The following is a 20,083-nucleotide window of genomic DNA, read 5'->3' as shown; positions in this document are numbered from 1 at the left end:
CGTCTGTATGGGTGGCTGATGGGAGGTCAAGGCTGAATGGAACAATAATGACCCCAATCACAAACCCCTGACCCCAGAGTGTCCCTGACCCTTGACCCCAGAGAACCAATGACCCTTGACCCCAGAGTGTCCCTGACCCCAGATAGCCCCTGAACCTTGACCCCAGAGTGTCCCTGACCCCAGATAGCCCCTGACCCTTGACCCCAGAGAGCCCCTGACCCTTGACCCCAGAGTGTCCCTGACCCCAGAGTGTCCCTGACCCTTGACCCCAGATAGCCCTGCCCTGACCCCAGATAGCCCCTGACCCTTGATCCCAGAGAGCCCCTGACCCCTGAGTGCCCCTGACCCTTGACCCCAGAGAGCCCCTGACCCTTGACCCCAGATAGCCCTGCCCTGACCCCAGAGAGCCCCTGACCCTTGATCCCAGAGAGCCCCTGACCCTTGACCCCAGAGTGTCCCTGACCCCAGAGAGCCTCTACCGGTCTCTTCAGCGGACTATGGAGGGAGCATCATGGGATAAACCCCGCCTGACCCCAGAATGATCTTGTCAGTGGGTCGTTAGCCATGAAAATAAATTACAAATCATAATGTAAACTGACCTGCCCAGTGCAACTGCAAACCTTTACTGTTAGTGTAGGTCAGGGGTGGCCAACCCGCAGCTCGCAAGCCGCATGCAGCTCTTTGCCCGCCAATGTGTGGCTCCTCCCTCCATTAAAATATTTTATTTTATTTTATTATTTATTATAATTTTATTTTATTTTTTGTTCATTCCATAAGACATATAATAAACATTTACATACTTTCTTTTTTAAATGGTTCATTTGCATGTTCTTGGTATCTGATTCTAGGGACATCTATGGATCTCAGGGAATGTATTCCCAGTGTCAGAAATATTGTGTATGTTGGAGTAAATTGTAATAAACCAAAGGAGAATATCAATTAAATTATATATATATATTTTTTTATATTTGGCTGTGAATAACACCATGCTAAAATTTACCAGACCTGAAAAATCTAAGCATGTGAATAAAGGGAAGATGATTAAACAGAAGGTTTTGTAGATACAATACTGAATTCTGCATGCAATTTGAAATGATTATAGAATATCACGCCTATAAATTATAAATTAAATCTATGGATCGGGCCAAATCTCCCCTTTCCAATGGCAGAATTCAATCTGGATTTAGTATCACCAGGCGTGATTCACAAGTACAGTTACTTTTTTATAATGTACATTTCTCCAAAATCTTTCATCAGATTGCAACGCCGTTTTTTGCTAGACGTTCACAGAAAGGTAGAGTGTGTTCTGTATTATGGCAATAACATATTTGTGGGAGATAATCCCGAAAAATAAGAGAAATAAAAAAGTTTACCCAGAATTCAGATGATTGATGGGCTGGCGTGAGCTGGGTAGGGTCGTTTTTCAAAATTCTAAAATCCATCAAAAGCCCTGGGTCTCTTCCTTCAAAAGACTACACTCACTTCAATATGCGCTGGTTTCCGACTCAATGCCCTGAGATTTCTATAACCATATATTTCACTAATAACGGTTACAATCATTGGTAAACAAACGTAATGCTGAAAATATACACTTTGACTGCTGTTTTGACAGGGTTAGGGTCTTTACTCTTGGCTACATTTGAAAAGAAAACGCAACATTATTTCATACATTCTGTAGAGATGGATTTATGGCCTGATGTCATTTGCGGTCCAGTACCGGACCGCTCAGGTTTAAGAGGTTAACCCTGTGAGGCCCAAATAAAAAAGACATTAGCAACATCAGAGGCCAGAGGGTGGGACCTATAAACACATGAAGGGTGCCGTGACTTAAAAAAAGGTTGAGAAACGCTGGTATATGGTGTGGCTCTTTGTGGTACCACAGTAATTTTTGTAGAACAGGAATACTGTTAGTGATTCACAAAAACTATATACACCACTATATATACTACTGTGAATAATTACAGTATGTCTGTGGTAATGTCTGTATGTCTGTGTTCAGCTAAATTATAGGAATACTAGTCCATCCTGGTATGCGGGCAGGATTTCCTCAGCTGCTCTTGGGATTTGAACTGAATAAAACACACTGATGGATGGGAACAGCCAGACAGAGATAGAAAGAGAAAGAGGGAGAGAGAGAGAGGGAGAAAGAGAGAGAGATAAAGAGAAAGAGAGAGAGAGAGAAAGAGAGAGAAAGTGAGAAAGAGGGAGGTACCGTCTGCTCCTTCAAAGGTGTGTCTGTTGTGTCTGTTACCTCGTGCAGTGATTGTTTTTGATCTCTTGAATATACAGTAGATGGTCTCATTTTTCTCAGGGTTTTCTCAGCTGCTCTTGGGATTTGAACTGACAACCTTCCAGTCACAAGCCGGAACGAGAGCATTTCCCCCTTGCTCAAGGGTCCCCATATGGCTACAGAAGAAGTGGTCTCTTGCTTCTCTTCATCTGTTACTCACTGTGATAAAACACAGTAATGGATGGATGGGAAAGAGAAGAGGAGAGAGAGCGAGAAATAAAATGTAGGACAGGAGGTAAAGGAGGAGTATGAGGGGTAGAAGAAAGACAGAGAGAAAGAAAGAGAGAGAGAGAGAGAGAGAGAGAGAGAGAGAGAGAGAGAGAGAGAGAGAGAGAGAGAGAGAGAGAGAGAGAGAGAGAGAGAGAGAGAGAGAGGCAGAGAGAGAGACAGAAATATAGATAGTGAGAGACAGAGAGAGATAGAAAGAGAGAGAGAGAGAGAGAGAGAGAGAGAGAGAGAGAGAGAGAGAGAGAGAGAGAGAGAGAGAGAGAGAGAGAGAGAGAGAGAGAGAGAGGCAGAGAGAGAGACAGATATATAGATAGTGAGAGACAGAGAGATATAGTAATAGGGAGAGAGAGAGAAAGAGAGAGAGGCAGAGATATAGATAGTGAGAGACAGAGAGAGATAGAAAGAGGGAGAGAGATAAAGAAATAGAGAGAAAGGGAGACATAGCGATAGAGTGAGAAAGAAAGAGAGAGAAAGAGAGAGAGAGAAAGAAAGAGGGAGACAGAGAGAAGAGAGAAAGTGAGAAAGAGCGAGGTCACTGTCTGCTCCTTCAAAGGTGTGTCTGTTGTGTCTGTTACTGCGCGTGGTGATTGTTTTTGATCTCTTGAATATAGATGGTCTCATTTTTTCTCCTCGCTGTGTGCGTCTCCTCCTCCCGAGGTTCCTCGTTTGATTTCATCTCTAATCTAACAGCGTCTTCACATGAATGAACAAGTCTGTTGTTGTGTCGCCGTGCGGCTCCCGCTCCCCGCGCTCCAGACTTCACAGCCCCCTCGGCAAAGAGTAGCAATTATCCGCCGCGTGTGGATGATGCGGGCAGATCCGGTAGCTGCCTGCCAGTCAGCTGAGATGATCAAAACTGCATCCTGACTCTCTGAAAGATCTCCCTCTGCACTCGTCGGGGGGAAAAAAGATTCCAGAGCCTTTCCCGATGCGTCAAAAGGAGACAATTACATGACTAACGGCACAAACAGACCAGCCGAGCACGCAGGCACTCGCGGGTTCCGTGCGAGACCGCGCGTGTGGCCTGGCACACGAGTCCGACTTCAGAGCGGGCGAAAGCGCACAGAGGAAGCCACATTTACATTGGAACAGTTGTAAATGCCTAGTAGTCAGTCCCCGTTTGAAGATTTCTTTAAGATTTCCAGTTCCAGTGTTCTATTGTCCATTTTGCATGTATAACCAGTTATTATATAATTAATTAGAATGTTAGAATTCATTTTAGAATGATGATCAGTGTGACTGTTCTCCTGAAAAAGTATAGTAGGCCTATATGGTTTATTTGTATTTGGAGATACAGACACATTAGCTGGTTGAACAACATCTATATGTGTCGTAATAATGCAGATATTGAGTGTATTTCTGTGAAAATGCGTGTGGCACACGCCTCTGAATCCAACCAAAGCGAAAACGATAGCTTTCACCCCGCGAGTCGCGCGCCTGCTTGCGGCCGCTGGGCACAGCTACGTCCGTTAACATGGGAGCGAAAGTGAAGTGCTGGTCACCCGCCAGCCCGCTTGCCTTCGCGTGCATGAATGACGAATGAATGAATGAATGAATGAATGAATGAGTGAATGAATGAATAGTGTGCCGGGGCTGATGGTCCTGGTTGAACCGGTCTGTGTCACTCTTCACCTGCGGGAGGGAGGGATGGTGGAACAAACGTTCCATAATGACACCTCGAGTCAACGCAATCGTGAGACAAACAATAATTTGGGCACGAACGAGTAATTTTTTTGGCAGGATGACAGGCCCTGCTCATAAACATCTGAGACAATAAGCTCAATCACGCCATGGCATGGGGTTCTAAACAAAACGATTACTTTGCTGATGTGCCGTCTCTCTCCTTAAAGGGAGAAAACAACGCTGATTTATTTTACACATGATCTCACACACAATCAAAAACTCAAGGTTTGTTCGCACATTCATTTAGTTTGAGAGTTATTATGAGAGTAAATGAGTTGGAATATGGCCGCCAGCTATGTTATTTGGGACATTGGATCCTTGTGTTGTGTTAATTACAGCTCTATGAAATGATGTAGATGGAAAGAATTAGCAATACCTTGTCTCACAGGGACTGGTACCTGGTATCATTTCATTGAGCTGTAATTAACACAAGGATTCAATTCCCCGATGACATTACTGGTGGCCATATTCAAAATATATGAATGTGTAACAAAGCGGTTTAGCAGGGCTGTGCCTTAACTTTTTTTGCACATAGCATTGGTGCTACAGAGATTGATAGTTTTGTAGCACAGGCCAAAATCGTGTAGCACGAGTATAAAACGTGTTATATTTGTAACAGTCACAAATGTGCCTATTCTATTTCTGTGTTGTTATTTGGTTACAGTGCCATGTTTGGTCACTAAGTGGCGATCCATTGTTTGTACCTGATGTAGCTACAGGTTTAATTTGATTTAACCTGAGCTAGTGACTTCTTCACTTCCTGCTCCACCTGACGTCCGACAGCAGCGTCAAGCGTCAACTTGTTATAGTAGTTTCTCTAGTAACGATGTGGCTAGTAGTTGTTTTAATTTATACAATGGCATGCAAATTTCTCGATTCTGATTGGCTGAAACAGTCAAGTTACACGTGGTTATTTGTCATAACCCCACGCTCTTGGTCCCAGGACACGCCCACAACCGGATTACTATCACTCCGCCATGCAAGTTTTTAGAAGTGAAAGCTAGATGGCGGGCAATAAACATTACGAATGTATGTGTTGACAGCGTCATAACGACTAAATGAAAAACGATTCTGTCACGGCGAATGTGTTAGTTTCTTACACAATGTTGGATTATGTAATTAGTGGGTCATGAGTCATTGTGGAACAAAATAAAAATCGCGTGAATTGATTGATTGATTGATTGATTATAATTTTTTTATACCTACTTTCTATAGAAGCAGCTGGGAGGTGCCTCCTATAGGGCAAAGAAAACTTATTTTTTCCCCCTATAGGGCAAAGCATTTTTTACCTACTTTCTATAGAAGCATCTAAGAATAAAGTTCTATAGAAAGTAGGTTACATTTTTTTTTATGTGTTAGTTTGTTGGATGTATTAGTTGAGAGACAGTTGGATGTGTTAGTTTGTTGGATGTCTTAGTTGAAAGCAGGCCATGTGAGCGGATCGGAGCGTGAGCGGCGCGGGGCGCGGAGCGGGCGGTTTTAACGTGAGCGAGGAGTGGGTTTTAAAATGGGTCGGCGCGACGTCCGGAGCGAGAGTTCTCCTCCGCTCCAATCCACTCCAGGTCGCTCACAGTGGTTTAACACTGTTGATGTAATATACATGCAGTACAATGCCAAAGCAACAGATGGCGATGTACAAACATGAAGGCCATTTTCAACCAATGAGAAGGGTGAACCTGTGATATCCGGTTCAGGCTTTGTCACTGTAGAGACGCCCACACTCACTCCTGTTAGAAAAAGTATCGACGCCATTGTTGTTGACGTTAGCTTACATGCTAACTGTTGTGAAGGGCCAGATTAAACCGAATATATATATTTGTTTATATATATATATTTAGTTGTATTTGTATATTCTCTAATATTCCCTGATATCCCTTGTATATTCCTTGTACAATATGCATTGAATATCCATTCTAGCCTACTGAACATCCCATAATAGTCTCCATTCTACTATTGGTCGAGACCTTGGTGCCAGGCTGCCATACCCCTCAGACCCAGTTCAAACGTACCGCTCGACATGTACGAACAAGTCCTAGTTCCGCGTAGGAATTTGGCTACCGCACCACTAATGGGACTATTTGTTCATAGTGCGTATATATACTGCGCTACTAAAGTAGGACTTTCTTTTCAGTCCAGTTTCTTACCCTCCAATAGAGTCACAGACGTAAAGCCTCCCCGCGATGCCACGTGTGGGAGTAAGGCCAAGTTCGCCTACCATCGGTATTGAGACATCGTGTATATTAATATTTGAATAGTCATATTTGGCACTATATTGTCCAGTTGGACGTAGTCTATTAAGCTAATAATAGTCTGTTAATATATAGTGCTTCGTGCGGTGAGAATACTACCGTAGTCAGTACCCCATCGTTTCGGGCAGAGAACTGGCTGCTTACCCAGGGTGGTTGACCCTATGTGAAGCTGCACCCGAGGAGCCCCAGAGCCGACGAGCGAGTGGACCTGTATACCGGATTATTCTACCGACGACAGCCCGCCTTCCCAGGCACGGATTATGCTTTGGATACTTTGATTATTCTATGGATAAAGACCCCCGACACTACCGTGTGTTGGAACCCCCCCCTGGAGAGGACACAAGGTGAGGAGACGCTCTGCAAGACGAGGTCTCTCCACATCTCTCCCCCGTGGACCGGAGAGAGCCGGCCCACAAAGAGTCCACCTGCTTTCATCTGTGGTCCAAGGATCGCCGGCGCATTGAATGGCACTACAGTGGGTTCTCCTGGGATACCCTTGGCCGGACGAGGCAGCTGGATTCTACCCCCCCCCCCCCTCCTACTCCTGTCGGCTTACAATCGACCGGATTAACCCCCTCTAGTGTATCCAGCCTATAATCATTAAAGTATCATTGCTGTTATTCCTTAACTATTCCAGGTCGTATATTTACCACCTGCGCCTTCAGAGATTGGACATTATCTATTGATATACCGACGAATACTCCTTGCCATAAAAGTGCATACTATTTCAATTCATAAATGTAATTAAGTGATTAAGTGTTTAGTCTACACACCATCGCTGTGTAGGCAATAAAGACCTGTTTCTAATTCGTACATTTGTGTTGGATCCGTTTCATCTACGTGAGAGTGTTCATGATAATATATTTATGCCGTGTACTGGGTGGCCGAATATTAAGTACAAAGGTAGTGGTAGTAAGTATCATATCTAGTAATACAGTCAGGGAATTGTACCCCTCAGTTACAATTGGTCCTTCGAGCCGGATCTCTCAACCGAAGTACAGCCACTAGATGTCTCCACTCCCGAGTCACAGAGGGAGAAACCGCACTCCTGCAACACGTAGAGCGGCTATGGAGCTTGGAACAAATGCCCTTTAAGAATGGAAGGAAAGACATTCGCTCTAAAGATGACATTTACGCCATTCACCTCCTCGAGACAGGGACCAAGAGAGTCCCGGTCAACGGCGTGTTGAGATACGCCACGCCACTCCTGCGGCGAGAAGGAATGCCTACTTTCCACGCCAAGACAGACGCCATAGAACGGTACCTGCTGAACACGGAGCGGCGCTTAGCCAAGAACCCCGCCCAAGAGAGTGTATACCGCGCTGAGATTGAGAAGCTCATCACAGCGGGACACGTCACAAAGATGGACATTAAAGAAGCTGACCAGACCACTGAATCGTGGTACGTGCCCCACCACAAGGTCCATCACAACGGTAAAGACTGCATAGTATTTAACTGCAGCTACCAGATCGGATCCCAAAATCTGAATAAAGAGTTACTGCCCGGTCCCACGCCAGGCCCCTCCCTACTCGGCGTTCTACTCCGCTTCCGCCAGGAAAAGGTGGCCATCAGCGGGGACATTAAAGGAATGTTCCTGCAGGTGAGATTAGTAGAGGCGGACAAGCCCCTGTTACGGTTCCTATGGAAAGAGAAGCCAGGAGATGAGCACCCAGCCATCTACCAATGGGAAGTCCTCCCCTTCGGAACGACGTGCAGCCCCTGCTGTGCGACATTTGCACTACAGAAACATGTAGCAGAGGACCCAGCAGCGGACGAAGAGGTCCGACGCAGCGTAAAGAACAGCTTCTACGTAGACAACTGTCTACAAAGCCTTTCAACCCAGGAAGAAGCCGAGGCTCTCCTGATTAAACTCCGCGCCTCATTGATCAAAGGCGGCTTTGATCTCAGGCAGTGGGCCAGCAGCGATCCGCAAGTACTGCGCAGCCTCTCCTCCGAGGACAAGGCAGCCAGCAGCGAGACCTGGATGGCTACAATCCCGGGAGAAGCCCAGGAGATGACCCTGGGATTGGTGTGGCGATTCAAAACAGATTCGCTTCACTACAGACACAAGCCCCTGACTACGGAGCAGGGAAGGCCGGCGGCGGCGCCGACCACCAGACGGAGTGTGTACACAACACTCGCCCGACAATATGACCCGCTAGGATGTATTCTACCGTACACCACCAGGGCAAAAATGATTGTACGAGCATTGTGGGACAAGGACCAGGGCTGGGACGACCCCATTCCCGCACACCTTGCATCCACCTGGAGAGAGTGGGAGATGGAGCTCCACTCACTCCCAGGCGTTAATATGCGCCGAAGCTACTTCCCACCCACGGTGAGGCCAGAGACATGTAAAATGGACTTACACGTCTTCAGTGACGCCTCAGAGGTCGCATACGGATCAGTAGCCTACTTGCGGGCCCAAGACCAAGGGGGAGAGATCTACACAGCATTTGTCCTCGCCCGCTCGAGAGTAGCCCCACGCAAGCAACAGTCTATCCCACGTCTAGAGCTCTGCGCAGCCCTAGCCGGAGCGCACCTAGCCACGCTCATCCAACGTGAGCTCACCATACCGGTGTCTAGAACAATCCTGTGGTCAGATTCCACGACGGTACTCGCCTGGATCAAATCGGACTCATGCAAGTACAAAGTCTTCGTGGGAGTCAGAGTCACCGAGATTCAAGACTTAACCGAAGAGTTAACCGGAGAAACAGAGTGGCGCTACGTTGATACAAAACAGAACCCAGCTGACGTCATCACCCGGGGGATGCCCCTGGATGACCTCACCCGTCGCAATGTCTACAGTGACGGCCCCGCATTCCTAAGACTCCCGGAAGGACAGTGGCCCAAGCCTATCCCGAGGGAAGCAAGTCCAGAGGAGGTGGAAATTAAGAAGTCTGTGTTCTGTGGATTGAGCACCGTAGCCTCCACCGACCCTAACATAAACGATTGCACGTCCATAGAGAGTGCACAACAAAGAACATTCCTGCGGTACCACCCGGAGTGCAAGTCCCCCGCTGATATGTCAGCAGCTAACTACGAGGAAGCAGAATTGCTTCTACTGCAGCGAGCCCAGAGAGACTCGTTCCCCGATGAATTGGCCTGTCTACAGGGAGGAAAGCCCGTCCCATCCGACAGCAGATTAATTCACCTGGCCCCCGAGAGCGACGCTCACACCCTCATCAGAGTGGGTGGTCGCCTACGCAGAGCCCCCAATCTACCGGATGACATTAAACACTACCTACCGTCTATACAGACCCGCCAGAAGTGGGTAAAGGAGAGAGACAATTTGACAGAAGGAACAGTCGTCATGATTATTGATCAATCACTGCCCAGAGCTATGTGGCCGGCCGGCCGCGTAAGCAAAGTGATCACCGGTGCCGACGGCAAGGTCCGAGCAGCTGAAGTGCTCGTCCAGGGTCGCACTTACACCCGTCCCGTGGCAAGGCTCATAGAACTGCCTCGACTCCCAGACACAATCGATGATGACCATGACCCTACAACCCTATGACTTTGTGAAGTTGACTGACCCCTACAGCAAACCCTTATGTGTAAATAGACAACGCGATTAATCTGTCTCCGTTTAACTGATTAGGTCCGGGACCTATTCAGGGGGTGGCTGTTGTGAAGGGCCAGATTAAACCGAATATATATATTTGTTTATATATATATATTTAGTTGTATTTGTATATTCTCTAATATTCCCTGATATCCCTTGTATATTCCTTGTACAATATGCATTGAATATCCATTCTAGCCTACTGAACATCCCATAATAGTCTCCATTCTACTATTGGTCGAGACCTTGGTGCCAGGCTGCCATACCCCTCAGACCCAGTTCAAACGTACCGCTCGACATGTACGAACAAGTCCTAGTTCCGCGTAGGAATTTGGCTACCGCACCACTAATGGGACTATTTGTTCATAGTGCGTATATATACTGCGCTACTAAAGTAGGACTTTCTTTTCAGTCCAGTTTCTTACCCTCCAATAGAGTCACAGACGTAAAGCCTCCCCGCGATGCCACGTGTGGGAGTAAGGCCAAGTTCGCCTACCATCGGTATTGAGACATCGTGTATATTAATATTTGAATAGTCATATTTGGCACTATATCGTCGAGTTGGACGTAGTCTATTAAGCTAATAATAGTCTGTTAATATATAGTGCTTCGTGCGGTGAGAATACTACCGTAGTCAGTACCCCATCGTTTCGGGCAGAGAACTGGCTGCTTACCCAGGGTGGTTGACCCTATGTGAAGCTGCACCCGAGGAGCCCCAGAGCCGACGAGCGAGTGGACCTGTATACCGGATTATTCTACCGACGACAGCCCGCCTTCCCAGGCACGGATTATGCTTTGGATACTTTGATTATTCTATGGATAAAGACCCCCGACACTACCGTGTGTTGGAACCCCCCCCTGGAGAGGACACAAGGTGAGGAGACGCTCTGCAAGACGAGGTCTCTCCACATCTCTCCCCCGTGGACCGGAGAGAGCCGGCCCACAAAGAGTCCACCTGCTTTCATCTGTGGTCCAAGGATCGCCGGCGCATTGAATGGCACTACAGTGGGTTCTCCTGGGATACCCTTGGCCGGACGAGGCAGCTGGATTCTACCCCCCCCCCCCCTCCTACTCCTGTCGGCTTACAATCGACCGGATTAACCCCCTCTAGTGTATCCAGCCTATAATCATTAAAGTATCATTGCTGTTATTCCTTAACTATTCCAGGTCGTATATTTACCACCTGCGCCTTCAGAGATTGGACATTATCTATTGATATACCGACGAATACTCCTTGCCATAAAAGTGCATACTATTTCAATTCATAAATGTAATTAAGTGATTAAGTGTTTAGTCTACACACCATCGCTGTGTAGGCAATAAAGACCTGTTTCTAATTCGTACATTTGTGTTGGATCCGTTTCATCTACGTGAGAGTGTTCATGATAATATATTTATGCCGTGTACTGGGTGGCCGAATATTAAGTACAAAGGTAGTGGTAGTAAGTATCATATCTAGTAATACAGTCAGGGAATTGTACCCCTCAGTTACACTAACGTTAATGGCAGCGACCATAGCATTGTGGCTCGGCTAGCCTATCATCGCTTAATATAGCTAGTGAATGGATAAACAACGTTATTTAACATTGCAGAATGGGTACAATTACAATGCGGCTCAATACAAACAATTGTTAAGGGGCCCAGGGGGTGTAGACTGTTGTAGTTTGAGCTAATTTACACCATGCTCCAAAAAAAAAAAAAAATCTGCCGAGCGATCTGGCGCGGGGCTCGATTCAAGGTGAGCGGGGAGCGAGCGGAGAGCGACTTGGGGGCGGGGTCAACATGATCGATTAGCGGAGCGGACCAAGCTTTAAAGAGCGAAGAGCGGATTTCTCGGCCGCGCCGATCCGCTCACGTGGCCTGGTTGAAAGACAGTTGGATGTCTTAGTTTGTTGGATGTCTTAGTTGAGAGACAGTTGGATGTGTTAGTTTGTTGGATGTCTTAGTTGAGAGACAGTTGGACTTGGATGTGTTAGTTTGTTGGATGTGTTAAGTTGAGAGACAGTTGCACTTCCGAGCTGCTTCCACACGGAGACAACTGCTCTCTTTTTTTTTGGGAACTACTTTTTCTGCGGATGGTTTTGTCAATAAATCTTCAACTAATGTGTGTTTATTGTATGCAATAAGGTTGGATGACATCGGTCATTGTATAAAAGCCATTACACCACGCGCAGTCGTGGGTTATGAGAATTAGGCCATGCCTAGGGGCAGGGGTGTAGCTCCAGATTCTGGGCCCCATGAAAGAATGTATTTGTAGGCCCCCACTCAATGCGAGCGCGCAAGCGGATTTTTTTTGGCCATTTTTTTATTGATGAAAACGCATAATATGGTTTTTACCTATACATTTGGATCAGCAGTTCAGCACCTGCACTGTTGGTGGGTGAGCCTAGTAAAGGATGTCGCATTGCGTTCATCTTCAATGAATGGACCAATGCAATAGTCTACCAAAGCCCCCCATCTCTCTATATATATCTCACACACACACACACACACACACACACACACACACACACACACACACACACACACACACACACACACACACACACACACACACACACACACACACACACACACACACACACACACACACACACACACACACACACTTCAGAAACAAACATAGTATCAATGAAAGCATCAATAATACACCTGAGTGATGTCTAGTAAAAACATCAGTGCTGGGCCCTTGGAATCATCCTAAACTACCCCCCCCCCCCCAGCTACGCCCCTGCCTAGGGGGGTCTAACGACCCTCGGCTGCACCTCGGGCCTAACTACCACCCCTAGGCATGGTCTAATTCTCATAACCCACTCCTGCGCGTGATGTAATGCTTTAATAGTTGTGTATATTGAATATTGCCGTATGACCAGGCATCGTATGGCCATAGTCCTTATTGTATATTTTTGTAAATAATAAATGGGTTTGTGCCAAATCCCAAAAGCGACAATGTCTGTTAAGCTATTGTGCTAAGCTATCCTGGTGCTGTTATTTTCTTGACGGCACACAGCCAGACACATTACGTGTAAGGAATTATGGGATTTGGTGTTGGTTGTATGGACTCTACACAGACGGGGACATGGTTTTTAATCGCACGATAGACTACAACTACCAAGTAGAATAGCGTGGCCCATCGATTCACTTCACACACAATATTTCTTTCTCACACACAGGTGCTACTGCAGTAAATTCATTCATCGCACAGACAGATTTTTTCGTAGCACGTGCGATATATGTTGCACTGTACATGTACAGCCCTGGGATTAGGGTTTTTGGATGTGGGTGAGATTATGTGCAAAATAAATCAGCATTGTTTTTTGGTGAAGCGCCCCTTTAAGCACTTTTATTAGCTTGTGAGTCTAGGTTGCTCTACAGTCTGAGAGAGAATAGACAGCATTTCTACTATAGACTTTATAAAATCCAAAGCTACTGAAGGCACTCGAGACACTTCCTCAGGGAAGTGGGTTTATTGAGAGGCTTCGGGGTGGGATTGCCCTTATGAAAATTGCAGACATAAATCCCTTGCTGTGGCTGCAGTCTTTGCTATTATAGACATGTTGACACATCTGGAGAGAAAATGAGACACAATGCAGACTCAACTCACGATTAAATCCAGAAGAATGGGTGCTCAAAGCAATGAACCATAATAAAGAGAATAGGACAGCACAACAATGCCACTGTTTAATTACATCTTGCCACATGGACATTTCAGGCAAGACACTCTTCCTCAGCGTGTGTTGTGGTTAATATTAATGTAATGTAGGAGATGTATGAACATACAGTATACATTAGGGGTGTAACGGTACACAAGAAAAACCACAGTTCGGTATGTACCTCGGTTTTGAAGGCACGGTTTGGTAAGGGTTTTCGGTACAGTGGGGGGAAGTTTGGCTTTCCATGCTTCCACTCAGGGGTGATGTAGTGTGCAGTAACTAATTGTACTTGTAGGGCTGTCAACGAATATTCTATATTGAAATTAATAATCAATTTAAAATGAAAAACAAATTATATTAGATTGTGAAAAAAACTCGTTAGTGTTCGTTAGCCAGGTCGTTAGTGTTTAACATACCGTTGTATTCGTTCGGTACACAGCCGCAATGAACCTAAGGTCCAGTACTGAAATGGTTCCGTACGGATACGTGTACCTTTACACCCCTAGTATACATGGAGGCCTAGACTGAGTTTCTAAAGTCCTTTTAATTGCAATGAACTTTTAAGATGCCGTACCAGGGCGTACCAGGAGTGGGGTCTCGGGCGGGGAGTTGGAGCCGACTCAATAAAACATGTCCAGAGACGAGTAGGGTATATCTGCAGAGCCGCAAGCCCAACGTCTGGGCGGGGCTTCAGGGCTTGTACTCTGTGTGAGGCGGGGCGTCGGGGCTTGTACTCTGTGTTGTTTCCTGTAAAACCCGGAAGTAGTCAGTTTGTGCTGTTTATTTTTAACCATAACCCTAACCCTAACCTTAACCCTAACCCTAACCCGCAACACGGAACACAGAAATGCAAATGCTGTCGAGTCCTCACTGCTTGTAAAAATAAACAGCACAAACTGACTACTTCCGGGTGGAGTAGGTTGGTCAGATAGGAAGGGGCCAACCTGTGCAGGGATTTGTAGGTGAGGAGGAGGATCTTGTAGGGGATTCGGTAGTTGATGGGGAGCCAGTGGAGTTTTTGCAGGGTGGGGGTGATGTGCTGCCAGGGTTTGGTGCGCATGAGGACCCTCGCAGCAGAGTTTTGGACGTACTGTAAGCGATCCAGAACCTTCTTGGAAGCACCAAGAAGGATTCCGTTACAGTAGTCGAGGCGGGAAGTGATGAAGGCATGAATGAGTGTTTCCGCTGAGGTGTCGGAGAGTGAGGGGCGGAGGCGGGAAATGGTTCTGAGGTGGAAGAAAGCGGATCTGGTGACAGACTTGACGTGAGGGTGAAATGAGAGGGCTGAGTCCAGTATTACGCCCAGGTTCCTTACCTCCGTGGAGGGGCAGATGGAGTAGCCATCCACGGAGAGAACAAGGTGGTCGATCTTTTGGAGGAGGGCTGGGGAGGCTACAACTATTAATTCAGTCTTCTTGCTGTTGAGTTGAAGGAAGTTGGTGGTCATCCATGTTTTTATGTCCTGGAGGCAGGCAGTGAGGGAGGGGGGAGGAAGGGGAGCCGAGGGTTTGGTGTGGAGGTAAAGCTGCGTGTCGTCTGCGTAAGAGTGGACGTGGAGGCCATGTTTCCTAATGATATCACAGAGTGGGAGGAGGTAGATCATAAAAAGGAGCGGACCTAGCACCGAACCCTGGGGAACACCCTGTTTAACATTTACATTTACATTTAGCTGACGCTTTTATCCAAAGCGACTTACAAGTTCTGTACGACAAGTCATCAGGAAGGGCACAACTCTATCAGCTGAGTAACAATGTTCATAATGTGTTGAGTGCTACAGTGTAGGTTAGTTTATTACGACAAGTGCATGACAGTAAGGTTAGTTAGGGTTAGATTTTTTTGTATTTTTTTTATTTTATTTTTATTCAGATAATGGTTGAAGAAGTGCGTCTTTAGTCGACGGCGAAAGATTGGACGGGTTTCGGCTGTCCTAACTGGGGTGGGTAGTTCATTCCACCATTGTGGGGCAAGGACTGAGAATAGGCGACTTCTCTTTGATGACCCTCCCGGAGCTTGGATAGGAGTAGGTCTGAGGCGGCCAGAAGATGCAGAGCGTAGGGGTCTTGTGGGTGTGTACTTAGAGACCATTGACCGGAGGTAGGCGGGAGCGGTTCCCTTTGCCGCACGGTATGCCAGGTCGAGGGCCTTGAAGCGGATTCGTGCAGCAATGGGGAGCCAGTGCAGGTCCCTAAGAAGTGGGGTGACATGGGCCGACTTCGGTAGGTTTGAGATCAGGCGGGCCGCTGCGTTCTGAATGAGTTGAAGAGGCTTAGAGGCAGTGGCCGGGAGGCCAGCGAGCAGTGCATTGCAGTAGTCGAGGCGGGAGATGACTGTTGATTGAACGAGTTGGGTGGCTTCTTTTGTCAGGAAGGGGCGGATCCTTCTGACGTTGCTCAGGAGGAATCTGCAGGTTCTGGTTGTCGCTGCGATGTGAGCAGAGAAGTTCAACTGGTCGTCGAGGACAACACCAAGGTTCTTGGCGGTCGGGGACGCGGTCACAGCTGCATTCTCGACTGTGATGGAAAGGTCTGTCAGGGGGGAGGATTTGGCCGGCAAGTGAAGCAATTCTGTTTTGCTTAGGTTCAGTTTGAGGTGGTTGGTCGTCATCCAGGCGGAGATGTCGGACAGACAGGCCGAGATCCGCTCAGAGACGTGGATATCTGAGGGAGGGAAGGAGAGGAAGAGTTGAGTATCGTCGGCATAACAATGATAGGAGAAGCCATGAGATGTGATAATGTTACCCAGTGATTTAGTGTAGAGGGAGAAGAGAAGGGGTCCTAGAACCGAGCCCTGGGGGACACCCGTCCGCAGGGGGCGGGTGGCCGACAGGGACCCTCTCCATGACACTTGGTAGGAGCGGTCATTGAGGTATGATGTCAGCCATGTCAGCGCAGAGCCAGCCACTCCCATTCCTGCGAGGGCCGCGAGGAGGATCTGATGGTTGACTGTGTCGAAGGCTGCAGATAGATCTGGTGCTGGAGCTGGAGCTGACCTGGACCCCCCGAGGGAAACATACTGCCACCTGTTGGTAAGGTAGGATGTGAACTAGGACAAGGGGGTACCAGTGATGCCAAGGACACTTTCCAGGCGGTCTAGGAGGATTGAGTGTGAGATGGTGTCGAAAGCAGCTGAGAGGTCCAGGAGGATGAGGATGTTGATGTAGCCAGCATCAGCAGCCATGAGGAGGTAATTTGTTACCTTGATCAGGGCGGTCTCTGTGCTGTGTTTAGCCCTGAACCCAGACTGGAGTGGTTCGAACAGGTCCTGGTGGGCCATGTGACCCTGTTAGCTGAGTGGATTTGATTGATTGATTGATTGAAAATGTTATTACCAGATTGCAGAATGGGTACAATACAGTACGGCTCAATACACACAATTGTTAAGGGGATGCAGACCAGAGAAAGACTTTCGTCTTGTTTACATCAGGGTCCCCCATTTTCAATTAATCATAACATATATGACATACATGACATACAGATAGACAGTAGTACTGCTACATCTTGTTTAATAAGAAGCACTGTGAAGTTACCGGTTGTTATTTGATTGATTGATTGATTGATTGATTGATTGATTGATTGATTGATTGATTGATTGATTGATTGATTGATTGATTGATTGATTGATTGATTGATTGATTGACAATTGTATTAACAGATTGCAGAATAGGTACAATACAGTACGGCTCAATACACACAATTGTTAAGGGGATGCAGACCAGAGAAAGACTTTCGTCTTGTTTACATCAGGGTCCCCCATTTTCAATGCATTATAACATATATGACATACATGACATACAGATAGACAGTACTGTCTGCTACATCTATACATTTATGACATACCAGATTTACAAATACAGTACTGTTTGTGATACAAGAAGAGTCTAAAAAAGAGAGTATGGTATATACATTTGATGAAGAAACTGTACATTGGAGGAGGTTAGTAGGTAGGAGATTGGTAGGTGGGGTGGAGGGGGGGATATTTCGTATAACACACTCCACGTGACCCCAGAACCTCAATGTAAATAAACCATAAATCACCCTACAAAAACAGTACTGTATTTGTAAATCTGGTATGTCATAAATGTATAGATGTAGCAGTACTGTCTATCTGGGTTTAACATGGTTTGTGGAGCTCCCTCTGGTGTCTAGTGGATCTACTATTGGATCTACTTTCTCTGTGGATGGTTTTGTGAATAAATCTCCAATATGCTTCAATTACTGTGTGTTTATTCTATAGAAATAATGTTGAGTGAATTCGGCCATTGTATAAAAGACATTACACCACTTGTAGTCGTGTGTTATAGGAATTAGATCATGCCTAGGGGGGTCTAACGACCATGTCGTTGTTTGATCGTCTAACGACCATCAAACATGTTAACTGAGCATTACACAGATGACTCACAAATCTGTAAACAAAACACAATATATAAATAAAACTTAGAAGCAATCATTTCCAAGGCACGGACAGAGCTCATGGAAAAAACACATTCTGGAGATAAAAATGGCTAAAGCTAGAGAAAATGAATACAATGCAATACTTAAAGTGTCCACAAGATAAACATGATGACTAAATGTTTGTACTGAACATGATATTCACCGTGGGACATTTCCTTTTCCTATTTGTATTATGTTTAAGATTTAAATAAAGCTAAAAAACCATAAAATTTTTTATGAATGATCATTACATTTATATAGCGCTTTTCTAGACACTCAAAGCGCTCCCCACAATGTAGGGTGGGAATTGCCCCCTTCACCACCACTGTGTAGCACACAACCTTGAGGGGGGGTCGCGACCCCGACTTTGGGAACCCCTGACCTAGACAGTAAAGAGATTAGCGCTAAACATTATGCCCCTTAGACTGCTTCACAACCAAATTCCTGTACCCGAGTCTCCCATGCCCCCCCCCCCCTCCACTCCGTCCTCCCTCCAGTTCACCAGGCGCGATCCACTTTGTTTCCACATGGTGTGAATGCAGCCGACTATCGCGCATACAGTGTCTCAGGCCTCCTGTAATGATGACATGTGTCAACAAATGTACATGTCTGTTGAATTTATGCTGTGCCATTGTTACTGTAAAAATGTAATGATTGTGTTGTTGTTAATATTATTAATGAGACGTTGAGCTGTATGTGTGTGTCACGAATTTCCCCAAGGGGATTAATAAAGGAATATCTTATCTTTATCTTATCTTAATTTAAAACAAGCTACTGAACAATTTGTTGGACCCCTAGGCATGATCTAATTCCTATAACACACTCATGCGCGTGATGCAATGCTTAAATGACAAAGGAAGGCTAAAGTTACAAATGACACCTGCTAATGGTGTGAATGTAACCTTTAAATATTGTACAATATGTATAAAAGTTCACTAAGCTATGAAATATAAAACAGAAGTAGCCCTTTGGCTTTACTCAGAATTAGCATGACCCAGCAATACAGGTAGGCTAACCAGGAGCTAACAGATAGTCAGTCAGTGGCGGCCGCCACTGGGGGGCGCTAGGGCGCCGCCCCCCCTCAGGCCCTGCCCTGGTTATATGAGAGAACAAGAACAATTATTTTTTAGTTTTATAGCCCTATAAATAATATAAACATGTTTAAAATGAATAATATTTACTCATTTTAAGTATGTTTGTGTTTCCAATGCACAATATAACGTTACTATATAAAATAAAAATACTCGTTTTCCTGAACAGGAAGTGACTCACTTTTTTATTTTTTATTTTTTTTTATTTCTCGGCCCGGGCTAGACGCGATATCGCTCTGAGTGCGCGTCACTGTTCGATCGCTGTATCCGTCGCAGCCAATCAGTGCGTAACGCGTTGTGCGTTGAAATATGACTATTATGTTGGTATCCGGGCGCGATTTGAAGCGGTCTAGGCAGCAGCGGCAAGAATTTCTGTAGCCGCATTTCGCGGAGACGCTCTCTGATTGGCCGACGCCAGATATTTTTTCCGTAGCAGCATTTCGCGGAGACGATCTTTGATTGGCCGAATCCACTTTCTAATGTTCCAATTCTAGCTTATTCGGGAGAGAGTTGTGTTGTTGTGACTGAGATGCAGCTATTTAGAGCGTTACTGCAAGTTCTTTCGACGATTAAGCTTAGGCACTCTTTCAAAGTTGGTTAAGGTTAGAGTTTGTCTTAGAGCATGGCGATAGAACGCCAGGTAGTTTGCAGTCTGTTCGACGCGGAAATGGACAAACTGTCTTGTTGTGGTGCTAACAGCTAACAAGCTATATGGCGGATGCAGTCTGGTGGACAGTGGACAGTGTTCTGGATATACATCATCAACAGCGGATTATACACTTTATCAAGCCCACCACGTTTCAATTAAACAAAGTGAGTTGGAGGGACATGCACAATGGACAATGCAGTGGATTATACTTTATCAAGCCCTGCTGCCTGATCTGCTGTCAATTTAAC

The sequence above is a fragment of the Notolepis coatsorum genome (assembly GCF_963971535.1).
Source record: "Notolepis coatsorum genome assembly, chromosome: 18".
Classification (NCBI taxonomy): domain Eukaryota; kingdom Metazoa; phylum Chordata; class Actinopteri; order Aulopiformes; family Paralepididae; genus Notolepis; species Notolepis coatsorum.
This window is presented reverse-complemented; position numbering follows the sequence as displayed.